The sequence below is a fragment of the Neovison vison genome, chromosome 12 (genome assembly GCF_020171115.1).
Source record: "Neovison vison isolate M4711 chromosome 12, ASM_NN_V1, whole genome shotgun sequence".
In the NCBI taxonomy this organism is placed as follows: Eukaryota; Metazoa; Chordata; class Mammalia; order Carnivora; family Mustelidae; genus Neogale; species Neogale vison.
Window position 1 is genome coordinate 139794832 of NC_058102.1, and position 21719 is coordinate 139816550.

General features: G+C 36.4%; 1 pseudogene; it reads left to right on the forward strand.

The window, feature by feature from the left end:
- Positions 1 to 19984: 19984 nt before the first annotated feature.
- Positions 19985 to 20986, forward strand: LOC122891055 (annotated as a pseudogene).
- Positions 20987 to 21719: the final 733 nt, after the last annotated feature.

Genomic DNA, 21719 nt, shown 5'->3' on the forward strand with positions numbered 1-21719 from the left:
TGTCTGTTTCTTTATGTGTTTTCCTGCCCTAGTGAGATATTGTCATATAACATTGTGTAAGTTTAAGGTTGTACAACTTCTACATTGACAGACAATTACACCACAGCATTAGCCAACATCTGCATTACCTCACATAATTATTGCTTATGTGATGATAATAGTTAAGATCTACTCTCTTAGAGACTCCCAAGTATATGACACAGTATTGCTAATAAAGTCGCCATGCTGTGCCTTAGGTCTTTTGACCTTAGTCAGTCACCTTACAACTGGAAGTTTGTTCCCTTTGACCAACATCTTTCTTCAGGCCCTGGCAATCACCATTTACTCTCTCTTTCTATAGGTTTGGCTTTTTTCAGATGCTACCAGGCAGTATGTCCTTCTCTGTCTGACATATTTTACTTAGCCTCATGCACGGAACATCCATCCACGTCATCACAAATGGCAGGATCATCCTGTTTTCTTGTGGATAATGTTCCATTGACTATATCAAATAATATTCTAAGTGTGTTATTTACTCATTTGTTAATGGACACTGGGGCTATTTCCTTATCTTGGCTGTTATGAAAAATCTGTAGTAAACATGAGTGCAGATATCTCTTTGATATCCCATTTTCATTTTCTTTGAAAGTATATGCAGCAGGAGGATGGCTGGATCATGTGTTAGTTCTACTTTTAATTTTAAAAGAGACCTTCATGCTATTTTCCAATGTGGGTGCACCGATTTACGTTCCCACCGGGAGGGCACAAGAAGTCCCTTTTCTCCACATCCTTGTCAGCATTTGTGAGTGCTGTTTCCCAAATTACATATGAAAATACTCCTGAGAGTAGAGGATAAGTTGAAATCCCTTTCCAAATCTTCCATAATGCTCTAAGCATACTGACTGGGCATTTAAAATTGCTTTTTGTTCATTGATCAAAGGAAAATATCTTAACGAAGATGGAATCCATGAATATGCTTATGCTCTGATCCTAACAAATTTTATGATGGCAGCCATCAGGCTTACGGAGCCACATTTCACTCTTGAAGCTTCTGAAGCCAAAGAAAAATATTATCCGCTTTTCATAACCTGCATCTCCCTCCCGTTTTATGGCCTTTTTCTGGATGTCCATAGCTCTCTTCTTATAGGGTCACTGTGAGGCTAACTGCGCAAATGTGAGTTGGAATTCCATGAACACCTTGGGCGAGGGCAAAGGAGAGGGTGATTCCTTACCATCAGACTATTACTGAGATTAAAACCAATATATCTTGTGCCATGCTAGAGGACAGTACCTAAAAATACAGTTGATAGTGTCATTTTAACCACAATTAAATCCTAAAAAGCACAACGTGAGTGTTACCGTTTTAAATCCAATTGTGTATTTGCCATCATCAGTCTCCCTCAGTTCCATACCCGAATGACCTGCTTTCAGTTATCATACACCACAGGGATGTTTGGGTCCCAGGGTAGAGGGTCTATTGTGTACTGTCTATTGCTGGTGTATTGGTGAATAGATCAAGCGTTTATATGTGACTATAGCTCAGCTTTGCAGGAATATTGAATTCCGCAAATGGAAAAACATTTTGAAAAAGCAGTGCAAGACATTATCATGACTGAAGGCAACAACATGGTTATCCTATACTGTGTGTGTTGTTCTTTATTTATTGTGAGATGTTATATGACATATGATAGTGTGCATTTCACACATTTTTAATTTGGAGAGAAACCTAACAACAGCTCCAAATAAAGGAAGCTTTCACATCTTTTCTTTCAAGTTTCCTGGGCTATAGCCACCTACTTTGTAGAACAGAATTCTGGTTCCATGTGCATGTGTTTACTTTGATGTAAGCTTATCACAGGCCGGCACTGGATTGCTGTGTGCAAGATTACCACATGTCTTAATAATTCATATATATATATATGTATATATTTGAGCATATATATATTTGAATATATACATGCACACACACATATATGTGTATGTGTATGTGTATTCTATCCTATGTTTTCATTTCAAATAAGTAAGGCTCATCAAATTTAAGAGTCTCACTGGAATTGCTCAATTCCCAATTTTATTTTTGTAAAACAGTATGTTTTGTATGCTAATAATAGGAAGTATAGAACGAGAGTTTTTAGATCAATATTTTAAAGTAAAGGTTAGCTCACTCTATCTTTATTTTATCTTTTTTCTCTGGGTAATTTACAAGTAGGGACATACATAACAGAAATGTAACTTATAAGGGATGATTTCCCTTTCTACTGACTCAATAAATAAACTTTAGTAACACAGATCATCAGTTACAATGTTATTTTTCATGTTTTGGCAGGCTATACCATAGAATTCCTTTAAATAGGAAATATTGGTAGTGCAGATATTTTTTAAAAAATTAAAGTATAGTTAACACTAGTAATGTAGATTTTTTTAAAAAATGATTTTAAAATAATAAAATTAAATAAATTATTTAATTTCTAGAAAGTTTTCATAGTTATTAGCAATAAGGTTGGCTTGTGCAGTCCTGTCTCTTTCCTGAAGCCCACCATCCATGCTGGCCACACTGAACTTATCTTTCTGGCTGATATCCACCATCTGTGCCATAGCCAATGAAAATAGGAGCTCTGTTCACGCTAGTAAGTAAAAAAAAAATTGTGAAAGTAGGGGCGTCTGGGTGGCTCAGTGGGGTTAAAGCCTCTGCCTTAAGCTCAGGTCATGATCCCAGGGTCCTGGGATTGAGTCCCGCATCAGGCTCTCTGCCTGGCAGGGAGCCTACTTACCTCCCTCTCTCTCTCTGCCTGTCTCTCTGCCTATCTCTGTCTGTCAAATAAATAAATAAAATATTTTTTTAAAAACTGTAAAAGTAAGAAAATCTTCCCCCTGGTGCATACAAATGGCTATGGTCTTAGCTCCCTAGACTATATCTATAAACCTGGGTCCTAGAATGTCTATCCTAATCTTCCTAAGGTTTTTATTTTGTTCTGGTTCTTTCATACTCTCTAGTCATTTGAATAAAACCCTTATCTACTTCCTTCTGATAGTTCTTCCTTCTGATAGTTTTCCACAATAAAATCATTTTCTTATGTGACATTCATGTTTTGTTACACTCTTAAAAATATAGATTTCTTGTGTTTTCAAAAAATATTATAAGCCCCTTTACATTAGACTATTTTGAATACTTCAAGTGTATTTTCTGCAGTTTTTATATAGAGAGGTATTATGAAAAAACAATCATATTTTTTATGTAATTATATTAAGTAATCATAAAGTATGCACCTATGATGATATGTAATATATTGCTCTTAGTGATAGAGGTTTACTTTGTCAAATAGATTTTCATATTTATAAACCAAGACTATAGCATAAAAATCTGTACAGATACACACATGTGTATGTGTGTGTGTACAAAATGCTGGGATAATATGAGTACTTATTTCTGGACACAGTTTTCTGAGGACTGTGAGCTTCTCAGTATTATATTTACCAGTTTTGTATATTTCCTTTATGTCCTTGAAAACACTACATTTTTTTTCTGTAAGCTTTCTATGTGACCTATCTACTTCTAAGTTTCATTGATCACATATTAATCACATATTTTAGCTTTTGCAACCCATGTGTTATTGTAATCGATTTAATAATTAGCCACATGCCTGTCGTTATTCTTCTTAGGTTTGAGACAAATTAGAATAGTAGCATTTGTTTGTATTTTACCCTCTTTTGAAGTCTGTCCACATATTGTTATTTTATATGTTTTGGATAATGAAGGCTATCTCTACATAGTAGTAAACATGGGTTTATTTTTTGTTTGTTTCTTTTTTTGTTTTTTTTACATTCTCATCTCATCTTAAAAAAAAAGTATTATTACATAATCAATTTACTATTCAGTGCTTCCTGTTCGAACTGAATCTCTCTTAAAGCCATTTCTTGTCCACGATCCACAAAGAAACAGCTTTTACTCTCTGCATTCCAGTTAACCAATTTATTTATTTATTATTTATTATTTATTATTTATTATTATGTTCAATTAACCAACATATAGTACATCATGAGCTTTTGATCCAGTTAACCAATTTAGCTATGCAATATTGTTTAACAGAAAGTGCCAGTCTATATATTACTATGATCTTGGGAACTTGGTTATTTGGGAACTCGGTTATTTGCTTCCATGATCTAGCAGAATTGCTAAGGCCCTGACCAGTCTCCCCAGGAAATCTGATGTTATTTCTTAACCTGTATCTTCTGACACTGCCTACTTGCTAGAATACCATGTTGTCTTATGGGGTACAGTTTTGGAGAATCCTATGTTCTTACTGAGATGTCCGCTAGCCAGTTCTCTAGTATCTCAGGCCCTCTTCATCAGACCCTTTTCTGCTTATTATTTACAACATAATTTAGAGATCTTCTTACCTCTGTGGTCCTGTGACACCATTTGTTTGCCTCTGCTGTAAGAGAAAAAATATTATACTAGAATTATTTTCTTCAGTATCTGTCTTTGCTTCTTGAATGCAAGCTTTTTTAAGAATAAGGACTAAACTTGTTAATTTCTGTACTCTCAATACTTAGTAGTTGTTCAGTGTATATTTGTTGAATTATTTGGTAGACTTATCTCCATATTGAGGATAACCTAAACAAAACATCATAAGAAGGGAAGGGAACAGTCTAGAATGTACAGTCATTCAAGGTGATATGTTTCAGTAGTTCTCAAGATTATTTGAATGAAGGAACATCTGGAACTCACAATGTTTGTTTGTTTTTTTTTTTTTTTTTTTGAGAAAAAGTACACAATAATTATATGCCCTCCAATTTATTCCTCATTAAGCTATACATTGTTTTTACATTGTGATTGTGGAGGGAGGAAAAAAAAGAAATAAACAAGGTAAGCCCTCGAGCCCAATAATTATCTTAACTTACTTCCCAGAGAGAGGTTTGGGGCTATAGGCAGAGGATGAAAGTTTCCCTGGGTTAAGCAGATGGAAGGTAGGGAGTCTGGAGAGGCAAAGGGAGGTAGGTAGAGTTATAGGTTAGAACACCAGAGAAGAGGGAGATGCACAGAGTGAAAAGAAGCCCAGAGATCTGAAGAGTTAATTTTCAGCTGAATACCAATCTATTCATGCATCTGAAGAAACTATTAGAGGCCAAGGACAGAACCATCAAAAAAGGAGAATCATTAATGGGGCCAGTGTATGGCCAGGGATAGGTCATAGTTCATAAGTCATCATAAAAAATGTTGTAATTCAAGGGACGTAGTTTAGAGTAGTCACAAGAGTAATGTAGCAATAGTAAGACAGAACTATTACTTCCTAAGGAGAAGAGATAGAAAGGATAGGGGAAAAAACATGTTTAAATAAATAATGGCCAGTAATTTTCTAAATTTTATGTAAACTATAAGCCTAATTTTCAAGAAATTCAATGAATTTGAGGCATGAGAAACAAAGAAATCTGCACAAAGAACCATTGTATCATGTTTCTTATAACAAGCTATCTTAGCTCATTGGGGCTGCTATAACCACATTCTGGGGGGCACAAATAACATGCATTTATTTCTCAGAGTTCTGGAGGCTGGAAGTCCAAGATCAGGTTGCCTCCTAGTGAAGCCCTCTGTCTGTCCACCTACTCCGTGTGTCCTCATATGGTTGAGAAAAAGAACAAGCTCTGGTCTCTTCCTCCTCTTATAAGAATGCTATTCCCATTATGGGGACCCCACTCTCATGGTTCTATCTAAACCTAAGTACCTCGCAAAGGCCCCACATCAAAACACCATCACATCAGAGGGTTAGGGTCTTGGAGAGACACAGACATTCAGTCGGTAATGTAAGAGTTAAGAGAAAATTTCAAAAGCAGCTGGAGAGAAAAGACATGTACCATACAGAGAGACAGACATAAAAAATGACAGCATACTTCTCATCCAAAAACATGCGATCCTGAATACAGTGAAGCCACATCTTTAAAGAACCAAAAAGGTAGGGGGGAGAGAACACTGTCAAATTATTATTCTATACCCAACAAAAATATCTTTCAACAAAAAGGGCAAATAGAGATGTTTTTAGACACATAAATGCTAGAAGACCCAGCCCCAGAAGACCTGTGTGAAGGAAATGTCATAGCCCTACAAGTGGAAGGGAAGTAATACCACAGGAGGGTAGAGATCTACATAAGGAACAGATTGCACAGGAATTGGTAACTTTATGGGTACATACTTTAAAAAGTAACTATTTTTACAATCCCTTTAAAAGTTGATTTAAAAAAAGATTTTATTAATTTATTTGTCAGAGAGAAATAGAGGGAGAGCACACACAGTGGGAGCTGCAGACAGTGGGAGAAGCAGATTCCCCACTGAGCAGGGAACCCGATGTGGGACTTGATCCTAGGACCCTGGGATCATGACCTGAACTGAAGGGAGACACTTAACTGACTGAGTCACACCAGCATCCCTAAAACTTGATTTTTAAATACATGTGGTTTACGAGATATGTAGAAGTAAATTTCAAGATAATAATATCACAGAGTCTAGGATGGGAACACTGAGCCAGGACTGTTGCAAGTTTCTTTCTTTCTTTTTTCCTTAAAGTTTTCTTTATTTTAGAGAGAGAGAGAGCAGAGGGAGGGACAGAGGGAGAAGGAGAGAAACCTAAGCAGACTCTGTGCTGAGCCTGGAACCTGACATGGGGCTTGATCTCATGACCCTGAGGTCACAACTAAGCCAAAACCAAGGGACAGATGCCTGGCTATGCCAACCAGCACCCCTGTTGAAAGGTTCTTATGCTGTATGTGAAGTGATATGGTATTTTTTTAAAGAATTTTTTTCCTTCCTTCCTTCCTTCCTTCCTTTCTTTCTTTCTTTAGTGGCTGCTAACCACAGGCAACCAGATGTTTTATCTAAGATGTCAAGAAAGGAAATAAAACAGAATCATGACAAATATTCAATTCAAATAGGGGAAAAAAAGAGAGAGAGAGATAGAGGAGAATAAAGGACAGGACAAGTAGCCAACAGAGTAAGATGATAGGTTTAAATTGAAACTTACTGCTTGTAAATGTTAGAGACACTTGATTAAAAGAGATTTTTCAGATGGATAAAAAGTTGAAACTCAGATATGTGCTGCTGTAAGAAACCTTTTGTTATGAAGACACAACTAAAAAGTGAAATAATGTAAAAAATGTGAACTTACTTAGTTTTACTTAATCTGATATTAATGTAGTGACTCAAACTTCCTGTAGAATCACAGGAAGTTTGAGTCACTACATTAATATCAGACTAAGTAAATTTCAGAGCAAAGAGAAGTAGGTCATTTTATAATAAGTCAATTTGCCAAGTAGATATAAGAGTCCTAAACACCTAACTTCTAATTACAAAGTCTCAGAATATATGAAACAAGAACCATCAGAAGAAGATAGAAGAACTAGAGAGATTCACAATGATATTCGAAGAGTTTGATGCCTCTCCTTCAGTGATTAATACAACAAGGAGACAAAATCAGTAATTCTATAGTAGTATTGGACCAATACTGACTTGACCTAAATGGTATTTTGAACATTCTCTTGACAACAGCACAATATGCATTTTTCCCAAGTATTCTCAGATAATTTAACAAAATAGATGCATTCTGATACATAGAGCATGACTTAAGAAATTCAAAATAATTTAAATCTTACAAAGTAGTTTATTTTGTCATGTTGGGCTTAAATAGGAAATTAATAACAGAAATATACTTTCAAAATCTTCAAGTACATGGAAACTAAATACCACATTTCTAAATAATTCCTAGGTAAAATAAGAAAAGGGAAATGAGATACTATTTTGAGCTGAAATCAAATGAAGTACAACTTATCAGAATTTATGAATTGCAGTTAAACAGTACTTAGAAGAAAACATATAGCACTGAAATGGTTAAATTTGAAAGAATTCGACTCAAATGAATGATCTCCGTTTCCACTGTAAGAAACTAGAAAAGAGCAAATTAAACTACAAATAAAGAAAGAAAAGGAAGTAATAGTTATAAGACCATAAATAAATAGATAAGAGAAAACCATTAGAGGAAATCAGTGAAAACAAAAGCTGTTTTTTTGTTTTTGTTTTTTGAAGAGATCAGCAGAGTCAAGTTTTAAGTCAGATTGGTAGGAAGAAAAAGAGAAGACACAAAGTACCAATATCAATGAGGGAAGTGGCAGCACTATAGATTTTACAAATATTAGAAAGATAAGTAAATAGTGTGTCCAACTTTGTGTTGCCAAGTTCAGACAACTTAGACAATATGGCCAAATTGATTAAAAGATACAAAGTACCAAAACTCACTTGGGAAGAGACATATATTCTGGACAGTCCTGTATTTATTTAATAGTATGAGTTCATAGGCAAATACCTTACAGCAAAGAAGACCCCAGGTATAGATGGCCCACCTGCTGAATTTCACCAGACATTCAAAAAAGAAGTAACAGCAAATATTAATAAATTACATTTCTAAAAAATTGACAGGTGGAATTGCTTCCTAAAACTCATTCTATGAGACCGCACTTACTCTGTCACCAAAAACAAAGGTGCTAGAAAATAAAAAAAGAACAGAAAACTTTCTCATGAACAATAATCATATTGGTGTTTAACATCTATATCTATAGATACTATATATATATATCTTGCTAACAAATGAATAAGAACAGGCCTTAAAGTATAAAATAATTAAAGACAGGAATCTATAACTGAATAGAATTTCTAATTTATTAAGCTGAATCTTCTCTGAAAATTGGGAAAAGACTTCCATAATCTTCCTTGCCGGTGAACCTGCAAGGTTTTTATTATTAAGGTTTATTATTATTATTATTAAGGTTTTATTATTTTAAAGATAATTTCCCTAACCAAACACCTATCAGATTGATTTTCAGAGAAGAAATAAGGGAAATTCCAGATGAATTATTTTATTACTTTAGTGGAGCCAATATCCAAACTTCTAGGGAACCAGATGTTTTGAAATTTGTGAGGAAAAAAATTCATAGTTTTATTTCATAGTTTAAATCTCTGGAATAATATGCATAAAGAGTGTTTAAAAAGGAAATACTGATTTAAAAAGGAATCTATTCTGATTATAAAATCACAAATAAGTCCTGTCAAGCATATGGAGTGATATATGGAAAAATTCATCTATAACATCCTCAATGAGATTAAGTTTCTAAAAAGAAATATTTAAAAAATTAAAGTGCTAGCACAATGAATTAAAAATGCTGAGAAGCCATGAGTAAAGTGTCAGTAGACCTAAAGGCAAACTGACTCGTAACTCACTAAAAATCCAAAAGAAAGTAGAAATGGTCTTATGAAATCCAGGCAGAGCACGAATCAAATTGACTGAGAGACTCACCACTGAGGTTCGCAGAGAGTAAAGTTAAGGACTCAGATGCATTCCTACTTATCACTGCTAGAAAGGAAAACGAAGGCAAAAACTAATTCTTACCCTGACTCAGAAGGCCCTTCCTGGCGTCCCTCTTGCCTACAGTTTCTTTCCTACTAGGGCTCTAGCTTTGCTAAGCTTCCTATTCCTTCAGTGGGACATTGCACCTCCCACCCAGGCTCTCAGAAGAGGATGTTTCCTTGATCTTACTGTTATCTTTCTTCTGTATTTCCTAATCAATTCTTGCACATCCTTCGTATCCCAACTTAAAGGTGACTTGCTCCCCTAGAACAGGTTACTACTGATCTATAATTCTATTTAATTGTGACTTTCTTTCATTGCATTTATGGTGCTGTTATAAATTTTTTTAAGTGTTTGCTTCATGTCTGCCTCCTCTACTAAACTGGGAACTCCTTTAGTTACGGATCGTATCTCTACCCATTTTGTCTGTACCCTTGTTTTCAAAGATTTTATTTATTTGAAAGAGAGAGAGAATTTGAGCAGGGGGCAGAGGCAGAGGGAGAAGCAGACTCCCTACTGAGCATAGGGCCTGATGTGGGGCTCAATCCTAGGACCCAGAAATCATGACCTGAGCCAAAGGTAGACACTTAACTGACTAAGCCACCAAGGCACCTTGTATCTGTACTCCTGATCTTACACATGGTACAAAGTAGGAATTAAAAACATTTAATATGTTAATAAATAACAGAGGGAAGAATCAAACTGTAAATAAAATAAACTAGAGTGAATAACATAAACACAAAAATGAAAGATTAAAGTCCAAAATAGACCAAGGCAGTAAAAAAATACTATAACTCTGGTCCTCGTGCTTAGAAAACATTGTACAGCATTGAAAGAGTTGTCAGGGGGTGATTGGTGGAGTCAAAGGCTTACTCTTCCTTGCAGATAACCCGACCTCCTTCTGTCTGTTGCATGCTACTCTGGTCTGTGCTCTCTTTTCACAGCGTCCTTTGCATTTTTGCATAGCTAGGACATGGCTTGCACATATTCAGTGAAAGATGACATCATGAGTAGATAAATGGATGAATGGCAGTGGTAGAGGTCGCCTCATGGTCACGAAAGCTACCCAATCTAAGAAAGAGCTTGAAGTGAAGGAATGATGCCATCAGGATATGCAGCACTCCGGGAGTCTAAAATTCAAGGGGAGACTTGTTGACATCCTTGACTTTTCCTAGTGTCATTGGCTTTATTTCCCTGACAATGGTATTTAGTGTGGGTAAAGTTTTACCCACTAAGTATGGGTAAAACTAGCTTAGGAAACAACTAGCTAGTTATAACGAAAGATAAAGGTTCTGTAACCACAGCTATTCTTTTCATCATAAGGCACACAGATACGGTAACCTTGCTGCTTGAATAGTAGTTAGAGGTCTGTCTGTGGTTTAAATCTGCAATTTAGGGGAAGAAATCCAGTTTGCTTTGTTAGCTTTCTGATGTAATTTTATTGGCTAATAAGTGCTATGACACAAGACATCATATTTATAAGAGACTTATCATTATGTATAATTTTAATTATATAAACAAACAATGTATATAAATGCAATCAATATTATATATAATTACATATATAATTATATAAATATGATTTTAAAGAATTTATATATTATTTTAATAATTATTTTCATATTATATGAATTTGTCAAAAATGAAAGTAGATGTCATATCCTATTTATATTTTAGAGTCAATATTATATTGGCGGAATTTACAACTATAGGTTCATAGAAACAGTACAATATTAAGAAATTATATATGTATGTATGTAATAGATATATATTTTTTAATTTACCCTATTGTGCCATTTTATAAAGTGTATGGGCTTCATTTATGGCAAATGTACTTTTATTGAACCATTTCTTCTTTGTTAGTAGAAAGCCCACAGTTTCAGATGCTTCACTTTTTTATCTTTGGCCAAATAATGAGTCATTTAAGCACAAGTACAACTGAGACAAAGACCCCATGAGTTATTTACATTTGGTGGACAAATGAAATAACCTTCCTTCTGGTTTTTATTCTATCTGGCAACATGCCTGGAATGATAGTTTCTATGTGGAGCTAAGAGATATGTTTTATTACCTGCTTTTTCCATACTATATATTAAGAACCCAAAGTAAAAACTTTATGGAAGCACTAACAACTAACCTGACATATACCACAGTGACTTATATAAAAGCATCTCTCACACAGATGAACTGCTCTTGAATACAGAAGACTGATTTCAGTTCCGGACAGTCAGGAAGGGAATTGTATCTGTGATAATAATGGCACAAGGCAGACAGAAGCTATTTTTAAAAGAACTGCCTGGAGGCCAGAGGGTTACTCCCAAGAGGGAGAAAAAGAAAATCATCATTTCCATCTTCACTTTTGAGTGTGGAGCTCTGACTTTCCCAGCCTGCAAACAGTAAAAGCTAACCCTACGCGTACGCGTATTAGTAAAAACATGCCGCAGAGAATAGCAGCGGAAAAAAATGCGGCCAAACTGTTCTCCACAGTGCATCATCTATAAATCTGTGGTTAACATGTGAACAGCTTCGTGTGGCAGGGAGAAAGCCCAGTACACACAAAGAAAACTTGTAACTAATTATGCTCAGTCTGCTGCATTGTTACCAGTCATTGCTTCTGAACAATGCTTGCTTCTAACAACTATCCAAGTCATACATAATGCATTGTAGATTGGAAAACACATACCCAAACTAGTCATATTAAATCCACAACTCAAAATAGAAACCCTTGGCTTATTCATACCCCTCTACTTCTGACATTAGGGTTCCAATTTTATTCATTTATTTGCAGACATGTGGTTATCTGTTGGTTTTCAGAAGTAAAGATCATTTCTCCAAGCAACAAGAACAAACAAACAAAAATTAAACAAAAATACTTTAGCCTGAACTAAACTGCTCTTCTTCCAAATAAGTTTGATGTGAGGTAATCTCATTACTCTATAAATGATCCCTTTCCTTCTCAAAGCTCACATCAAATAGCAAGAAACATCTGTGAACAGAGAGGAGAATAATTAGGGATCTAGGGAGAATTTCATAAACACAGCACAATATCCAGCTTGTGCATCTCAAAGAACCAGGGAACTGTTCACTCAATAGAGTAATATCCTTTATTCAGTGTCATCCTTTCCAGTTTTTCTGGAGAAATCGCTGCAGTCAAAATACTTAATCTCCTTTGAAGTAGAGATATTGAAGCCAGCATCAGAGTTAAAAGCAAAGATTGATAGTGCTTGTCAGAAAAATGAGGTATTTAAAAGTCAGGCATTAAAAAGGGTTACTTTGTGGGTGGCACTGTTGTTCTGGGGTTGTGAGAATAAGAATAAGAAACATCACAACCTCTTCTAAATCTTCTGCAGCTCAGTTTTCTGTGCTATTTTCACTCTTTAATAATTGAAAAGAACTTTGGTTTGTTTAAATCAGAGCATGTCATAGTAATAAACATTTGTTGAGTATCTACATTTCCTGCTGTAAACACAGCTTAAACAAGCCTACATCAAACATACTAACTATTTGCTTTAAAAATCATATTATCTACTAGTCACTGGCCTATTTCGGCCATCACTGCCTTTGCAGATAGACTTCTTGAAAGAATGTTTCCATTCGTTTTCTCCAATTACTTCTCACTCATTCGTCAGTCTACTGATCTGGACCTTCTTTGTCCCAAACTAAAATCCAGATGATCAGTTTGTCAAATAGAGTTGAGGTTCTTAGATCCCGATAGGTATAAAATTGCACAAATACTACACAATTCAGGAGTGTTCTCACTTCACCTTCTTACTCATCTTGCCACGTCTGACTTAAACCCTGCCAGTCATTTGGTAGCTATCTTCCCATTCCTCGGACTACACATGTATGTATGCTTATACGTAACACAGGTAGACAAACTGCTTTCCATTGTTGGCCTTCTAATCATAGGGTACCCAGCACATTAGTGTAGGTGGGGGGTCTACTTCATTCTTTCTCATGATTGTGTCGTGTGGATGCTCCAAGAGGTATAAAAGCTCTCTGCTGCTGATGAACCTTGAAGTTGTTAACACTATCATTTTTTTTAAAGATTTTATTTATTTGACAGAGAAAGTTAACACTATCATTTTTAAACAGTGCAGAGACCATTATTGTATGGGGTTGGTGAGTGATAGGTAATACACTTTAAAAAATTTCAGATGTTGTCCAGTACCAACAAAGTAAACTTTACTCACTGACAACATATACGAATATGTATCCATATTCCTCCCTGGGAAACATACTTCTTTGTTCTTGACTGTCTCATGGTGAAAAATATCTTCTTTCCATGATTATAAGTGAGATCGGTCATCCTTTCTTTTAAAGAGCCAGATGCCTTCTCTAGCTGTCTTGAGATACCTAGAGAGATATCTTGGCTATATTTTTTTTTTTAAGATTTTATTCATTTATTTGACAGACAGAGAGCACAAGCAGGCAGAGAGGCAGCAGAGAGAGAGGAGGAAGCAGGCTCCCTGCTGAGCAGAGAGCCCGATGCGGGGCTCGATCCCAGGACCCTGAGATCATGACCTGAGCCGAAGGCAGCGGCTTAACCCACTGAGCCACCCAGGCTCCCCAGTCGGTCATCCTTTCATATATTTTACTCACTGTATTATAATGTTGTTCTACTTTATAATCTTTGCAAAATTTCTTATAGCATGATTTGCCAATCATATTGAGATTGATGTTGGAGATTTTAACTTTAAGGACCTTCATCTTTTATCTTTTATGTATTACAAGTATTTCTTACATGATGTTGTTGAGTTTTGGAGATTTTAACGTTATGTCATGTTGGACATGCGTCTCTTAAATGTTACATAATCATATCTGACAGTCTTTCCCTTCATGATTCTTGGACTATGTGACTTGCTTCTGAAGGTCATAAAATATTACTTTGTAGTTTATTCTACTTTTCTAGTTCTTTAACCCATTAGGACATTACTTTTGTATGTGAATATTTACATGTCAGATATGTAAAATATGCATATATATATGAAATCAGCATTCTATTATTTCTGAAAATGGAAAGATACTATCCTAAACATTTATTAAATTTTTAAAAATTGTGTAATTTTTAAAATATCTTTATTATAAAAATTAGCATATCTGATAGACCTATTTATGAACATTCCCTTTTTATGCTGATTGCTTGTTTATGTCTGCAAAAATATCATGTTATTTCAGTTTTTGCTTTTTAATATCTCATTTTCATACTAGTAGGGTATGATCATCATGCTATTATTTTCCAATACTGGTGGACTCTTTTAATGTTCTTGTTTTCAATTTAATCTCACACCACTCACAAAAATTAACATGAAATAGATTAAAGACTTAAATATAAGACTTGAAGCTGTAAAACTCTTAGAAGAAAACAGAGGAAAATGTTTCTTGAGATTGGTCCTGGCCACAATTTTTTGGCTACGCCATCACAAGCACAAGCAACAAAAGCAAAAATTAATAAGTGAGACTATATCAAATTTAAAAGATTTTGTACAGCAAAGGTAGCAGTTAGCAAAATGAAGAGGCAGCCTACAGGATGGGAGAAAATATTTGAAAACCAATCTGTCTGATCAAGTGGTTAATATCCAAAATAAATGAAGAATTCATACAACTTAATAAAAAAAATCTGATTAACAAATGGACAGAACATCTGAAATTCATTTTTCCATATGACATATGGAAGACCTATAAACGGCTAGCAGGTGCATGGAAAGGAGCTCAGCAGCACTAATCGTCAAGGAAATGCAAAACAAAGCCATATCACCCCTGTTAGATGGGTATCATCAACAAAAGACAAGAGATAATAAGAGTTTTCAAGGATGTGATGAGAACTCTTCTGCACTATTGGTGGGAATGAGAAATGGTGCAGCCACTATGGAAAACAGGATGGACGTTACTCCAAAAAAATAAAAATAGAGAACATGTGATCCAGCAAGCCTACTTCTGGATTACTATCCAAAGGAAACAAAAACAGGATCTCAAAGAGTTATTTGTAGTCTCGTGTCCATTACAGCATAATTCACAATAGCCAACATATGGAAACAGCCTAAGTGTCTGTTAACGGATGAAGGGATAAAGAAATTGTTGTATATGTATGCAGTGGAGTATTATTCAGCCATGAGTAAAGAGGAAATCTTTTTATTTGCAACAGCATGGATGGACCTTGACGACATTATTCTAAGTTAAATAAGTCAGACAAGAAAAGACAAATTGCCAATGTTCTCACTTATACGGAATTTTAAAAAAGCCAAATTCATAGAATGTTGCAAGGGCCTGAGGGGCTGAGATTGGGGATATGTCAGTCAAAGGGGACAAATTTGCAGTTATAAGATGAATAGTTCTGGTGACCTAACATACAGAGTGGTGACAGTAGTTAATATTTTCCTAAATATTTTCCAAGAGATTAGATTTTAAATATTCTCAACACACAAGTGCACACACACAAAGGTAATTAAGTTGTGTGATGGAGGTGTTAGCTAATGCTACCATGGTAATCATTTTGCAGTATGTAAGTGTATCAAATCGGGACTCTGTACACCTTTAATTTATACAATGTTACTTATAAGTTATAGCCCAATAAAGCAGGAGAAAGGGAAAAGAAATCTTTCCCTCAAAAAGAGAGGGATTGAGAGAGCCATTAACCCATCTTCTGGATATCTCTCCATTTGAAATAAATTGTTTTTACTAACTATATCTGAGATTTGCTCAACATACAAGCTGTGTCTTGTATCTTGTGTCTTTATTTCCAAACTGTCCTCTTCAGCTCAACATGTAAATTAAAAATGACAATTAGATATTCAAAACTTACTGGGCATGGAGAGTACATTGGTCCCATAGAATGAACTTAAAAAAAAAAAGTTAATGCAAAATATAAAGATAAATTTACATCTGTAAAAATATGTAATAATATTTTGTTATTTACATTCATGTAGACTACTCTTTTGTATTATTTTTAAATATAGCATTAGTTTGCCTTGATGTACTTCAGTCATAGGATTGAGTTTATCACTCTGATATTCATCAAAGGAAAAGAATACTTCTAAGTCGTCTGGAAAGTTGAGGAAGCTGCTCCTGTCTGTTCACTCTTACTGTTCCCTTCCAGTTCCCTCAGATCCAGTTCCTACTCATTGCCTTTCAGGATGACCCAACTACCCGCAATACTGTGACGACCTTAAGTAAAGGTACCCATTTCCCATTCTCCACCTGGTTTTTCACTGGAAATGTATGCTTCTCAAGTTCACAGAGGATCCTCAAACCAGACGTAGGGAGCCTTTTGCTAATGATTAATCTGCCAATGCAGGTGCACTTGAGTCAAAAGACTCATGGGCTTGTAAGTGGAGCCCTTACTATCCTGGGCTCTGAGAAGGTGAGCATGGGAAAGGAGCAAGCTTTCTGGGGATTGGAGGGCTCTACCAGGCTTGGGAAAGACTTTCAAATCATTACCAGAATACATTTAAAGGAAGCTGTGTTATTTCCTGCAAGAAAAATTGCTCTGTCTGCGACTACCCTCATAATATTATTGGCTACCAGATTAAGGCTTAAAAGCTTATACTGTCCTTCGATTTTGGAAATTTTCCCTCAGTACTGCTTAGCCTATTTCCCACATCTGCATTTTCTAAGAATCAACAGTTCCTTACGTCCTACTTCTGATGTCGGCATAGGCTGCCTGCATCCACACCAAATAACCGTAGCCAGATTTGCTAAATGGATGGAGAAGGCTTCTGGAAGGATTTCACAAGGCATTAGGTGAAAACCTTTAAAAGCCAACAGACTCAGTAAATGGTAATGTCAGTTCCTCTCACACCCCAGGGTAGTCACACACCTGAAGAAATTTGTAAACGTGAAACAAAGGCTCAAAGAGCATAGCATGCGATGACAAAAACTGTCATTGCCTCCCACCAGCCAAACAGGTGAAGGGAGTTACCGCTACACACATACAGAGCAAGGGTGTTGCCAAATAGAGAATGACAGAGAAAAAACATTCTTTACTTTTATTGCTTTGCCCCGTGATTCCAAACACCGAGTTTCTATGGAGAAGGAGTAGGAATGTGTGGAGAAGGGTTGGGGATGGTGATAATATCAGAAGCTTAGTGATGGGAGTACCTGCTTCTGAGTGTTGCTGTGCCCGCCAGCCTCCTACTTCCACTTAGAAGTCACAGGAGATGAGGGACCTCTGATTCTGAGAAAAGCTAGTCAGGGTTAGCTTCTTTCCTCTTGCCACTGTGCACTAATTCTGCAAAATTAGGTAACAGAACGAGGTCTGCACTGACAGTGTACAATCAGGCTGAACCTGTTGCATTTGAGGACCAAAAGGGCCAGTCCCAAAAGGGATTGCTTTTCCTTTCATCGACAAGATGGGAAAGAGATATTTCAGTGTTGAAATAAATTGTTGAAAATCTATTTCTGAAGAAGTCTACAGTGATCTTTGTCAGTCCGACTTCTGCGTGCCCAAGAATGCAAAATTTCTGTACAGAACTATTAATAGAACAAACACGACTTGTTTTTTAAATTCTCCTTTAGTTTAACCTTGTCTTTTTTTTTTTTTTTAACAATTTGGATGCTTGCCTTCAAGGATTGAGAAAATAAGCCAACGATTTCCTTCCAGAGAAATCTTGAAAGGTCTTCAATAGAGTTTAGCTTTCTACTATGCCACTAATTAAAATGAACTCTTGGGGATTCTTCAGAAAAAGTATTCTTAAATTATAGAGGTGCTACTACATGTGAGGGTTTTGTTTATTTAGGTCTTAAATTTCTATAAAACATCACCCTTGGAAAATGTCAGTGTATTGATTATCTTCCCTAAAATGATGGCATCCCCTTTTATTAGACAGTGTCTAGGAGGCAATGAAAATTTATCTTATCTCTTGTGACATTCAGAAAAACAGTCTAGGAAGCTAGGAGGAAAAAAAAATCAAGAACTATTTAAAGCAATGGTGTGTGGCCTTAATAATTTCTTATATCAGTTCTGCAACTGCGCAGACATTTCTTACTCTTAAACTTCTGCTTTAGTTAATAAAATCACTGCAATTAGATTAAGATTAGATATCATATCATAGTCCTATTCCATATTCCTGTTCCACTTGGTACAAATCCTTTTTGACCACTGGCCAGCATTAATAAATGGTAGCTTATGTTAGTTGGGGAAAGCTGAAGAAAAAAAAAAATAATCAAAAAGTGTTGGAAGTATCAAGCATGATACGAATAATCAAAGGGACTTCATCCTTGTTTTTGGAAGTCTGGTTTACCAGAATTTGTAGTGAGGTCCTCTTCACTGGTGCTGGTAATCATAATGGAGGCCATAAAAAGAGGGGGCGAAGTGTTCCCACTAAGGTTTGGAAGAGAGGAATTAAATTCACCAAAATCTAGGTTGGATCCTTGCTCTCCCATGTAAAACCTTATACTGATACATCTGAAGCTTAAAATCAGAGACCTAGTATAGCAGAGGAAATTCTTTTCTCCATCAATCCAATTCTCTTTGCCTCGGCCTTAGCTGCCTTACTTAGATTTTTTTGTTTGTTTGTTTTGTTTTTTGTTTTCTGGGTTTTTTTTTTCCTATCAAATTATGCATTAGTTGCAAATTTAGACTCCTGTAATGGGTTGAATTGTGTTTACCTCAAATTCATATAAGCCTCAGGTTGTGACCTTCTTTGGAAATGGGGTTGTGGAAGATCTACTTAGTTAAGATGAAGTCATACTAGATTAAGATTGACTTCTGTTTGTTATAAAAAGGAATTTTGGACACAGACATCCATGCACGAGAGAGCACCTGCACACCTCTAGAAGCTTAGAGGAAAGGTATGGAAGAGATTCTCCCTCACAGCCCTCAGGAGGCTCCAACCTTGCCGATATCTTGATCTCAAACTTGTAGGTCCCAGGACTGCGAGATGATATATTTCTTGTGGTGAAATCATTTACAAGGTGGTACTTTGTTAAGGAAGCTGTAGAAAACTAGTACATCGCTCTCAATATAGATTTTCTGTATCACATTTCCCAGACTTATCATCAGAATTACTTGTGCAACTTTTAGAAATACAAATTCCAGTGGAAGCTTCCACAAAAGATTCCAATTCAGTGTGTTTGGAGTGGGTCTGCAAATCTTTATTATAGTAAAAAACCAAGAAAACTAAAAAAATTGGTCTGTGATTCTGCTGCAGAGTTAGATTTGAGAATTTCTACTCATGGAAACAGAATTAAAAGAAGTTTACAAATGGCCCCCCAAAAAAAGAAAAAGGCATAATTTTTCTATAATTTACTTGGTGAGGTTAAAAAAAAATATATATATATATATATATATATATATATATATATATATATATATATATATATATTATTTTTATTTCTAGTCCTTAATTATCTCTTTTGCCAAAGGAGAAGTTTGGACCTTTGGACCTTATTGTAAAAGGCAGAAATTTATAGTCTGGTGTCCTCTCATTAATACTTCTTGCCTATTTTGATCAGTAATGAGGGTAGGTTCAATGTTTTCAGAGACAGGCATTGTTTAGTGGGCCATGCTGATTCTGCTGGAGTTGATTTGCCACCCTTCCCCAAAGCCAGCCCCTCATTAAAGCTGGGAGAGGGGGCCAGTCCCTGACTCTGAGTTCTCTACAGTCCCTGGACAGGCCACCATGAACAAATGGAAGGCACCACAGAAGACCCTCAATGGGGAAATCACCCGCATGCTTATCGAACTCACAAACTTCCAGAAGAACGTGAGCCGGGCCATCCACAAGGAAAGGGCTTACAGAAAAGAAGCATCTGTTACAGCAGAGTACCCATACAAAATAAAAAGTAGAACAGAAGCTAAGAAATTGCCTGGAGTAGGAACAAAAACTACTGAAAAGATTGGCGAATTTTTCGTGACTGGAAAATTGTGGAGGCTGGAAAAGATTCAACAGGATGATATGAGTTCTGCTATCAGTTTCCTGACTTGGGTTAGTGGCATTGGTCTGTCTGCTGCAAAGGGGTTTGTAGAGGCAGGAATTAAAACATTAGAAGATCTCAGGAAAGAATGAAGATAAGTTGAACCATCATCAGTGAATTGGGCTGAAATAATTTTGAGGAATTTGAGAAAAGAGCTCATCCTGAAGAAATGTGGCAAACGTAAGCCATTGTACTAACTCAATTTTAAAAACCAGATTCTGAATTTCTCGCTACAGTCTGCGGCAATTTCCGCAGAGGTTCAGAGTTCATCAGTGACAAGGATGTTCTTCTGATCCGTCCAGACTTTATTTCTGAATCCACCAAACAGCCAAAGCTGTTATATCGTACTGCGGAGCAGTTACAGAAGGTCCATTTTATTACAGATGCTCTGTCAAAAGGTGAAACAAAGTTCATGGGTGTTTGCCAGCTTCCCAGTAAAAAATGATGATAAAGAATATCCACCAAGGAGAATTGATAAAAGGTTGATCCCTAAAGATCAATATTACTGTGGGGCTCTCTATTTCACTGGGAGTGATATTTTCAATAAGAATATGAGAGCTCATGCCCTAAAAAAATGGCTTCACAATGACAAATGCACAGTCCGTCCCTGGGGAGTCACTGGAGTTGCTGGATAGCCTCTGCCAGTGGATATCAGGAAAGACATCTTTGACTACATCCCGTGGAAATACCGAGAACTCAAGGGTTGAAGTTGGTGAGGTCTATTCTTCATCCCAGGCACAGCTCAATTCAACAGGTGTCTCAATTTATTTCTCTACCTTTGTTTTGTAAGGGTCTCTAGTGTTTTCAAATGATTGTTTCTTCTCACTTTCATTTGCACTGTAGTCAATACAGCCTCTTGTACTATTAAAAAAGAAAGCATATGCACGGTGTTTCATCTGTCACCGTGCAAGTGCCCGTTAGTAACCACCATTTTGCTTCATAGGTCACATTCCACCATGGAACAGACTCTCAATTGAAGTGTAGGAGGCTTATTAGAGAAAGAAGAAATCAGGATGGGCAGAGGGGGAGGTAGACCTTTCATGGAGTCACCTCAGGGCTCTCAGACATCTGTGATGCTGGCATATGCCTTTTGATATGTCTACACTGGAGGTGAGTGGTCTTGGACTGTGGGCCTCCATTTTCACCAGCCCTTCCTTGCATGTGGGTTGCTTCCAGAGAAGGTGCAGAGGCTGCGTGAGGCAGCGTCCTTCAGTTGAGGGAAAGTCCTGGCTAGGGAAGCAAAGCTGAGAGAGGTCCGCAGGCTACAAACAGTCTTGGTAGCTGGTGAGAGGAGTTTCTCATTCCTGAAGATGGGTGGTCTCTTAGAGGCTCATCCCCGCATCTGCTACAGTTGACCTCTTGTCTCGGTTAATTCGACTGGCTTTGCATATTCACTCCGTCTGAGAGCAGCTGCATGGGGCTCCGGATGGTCTGTCTTCG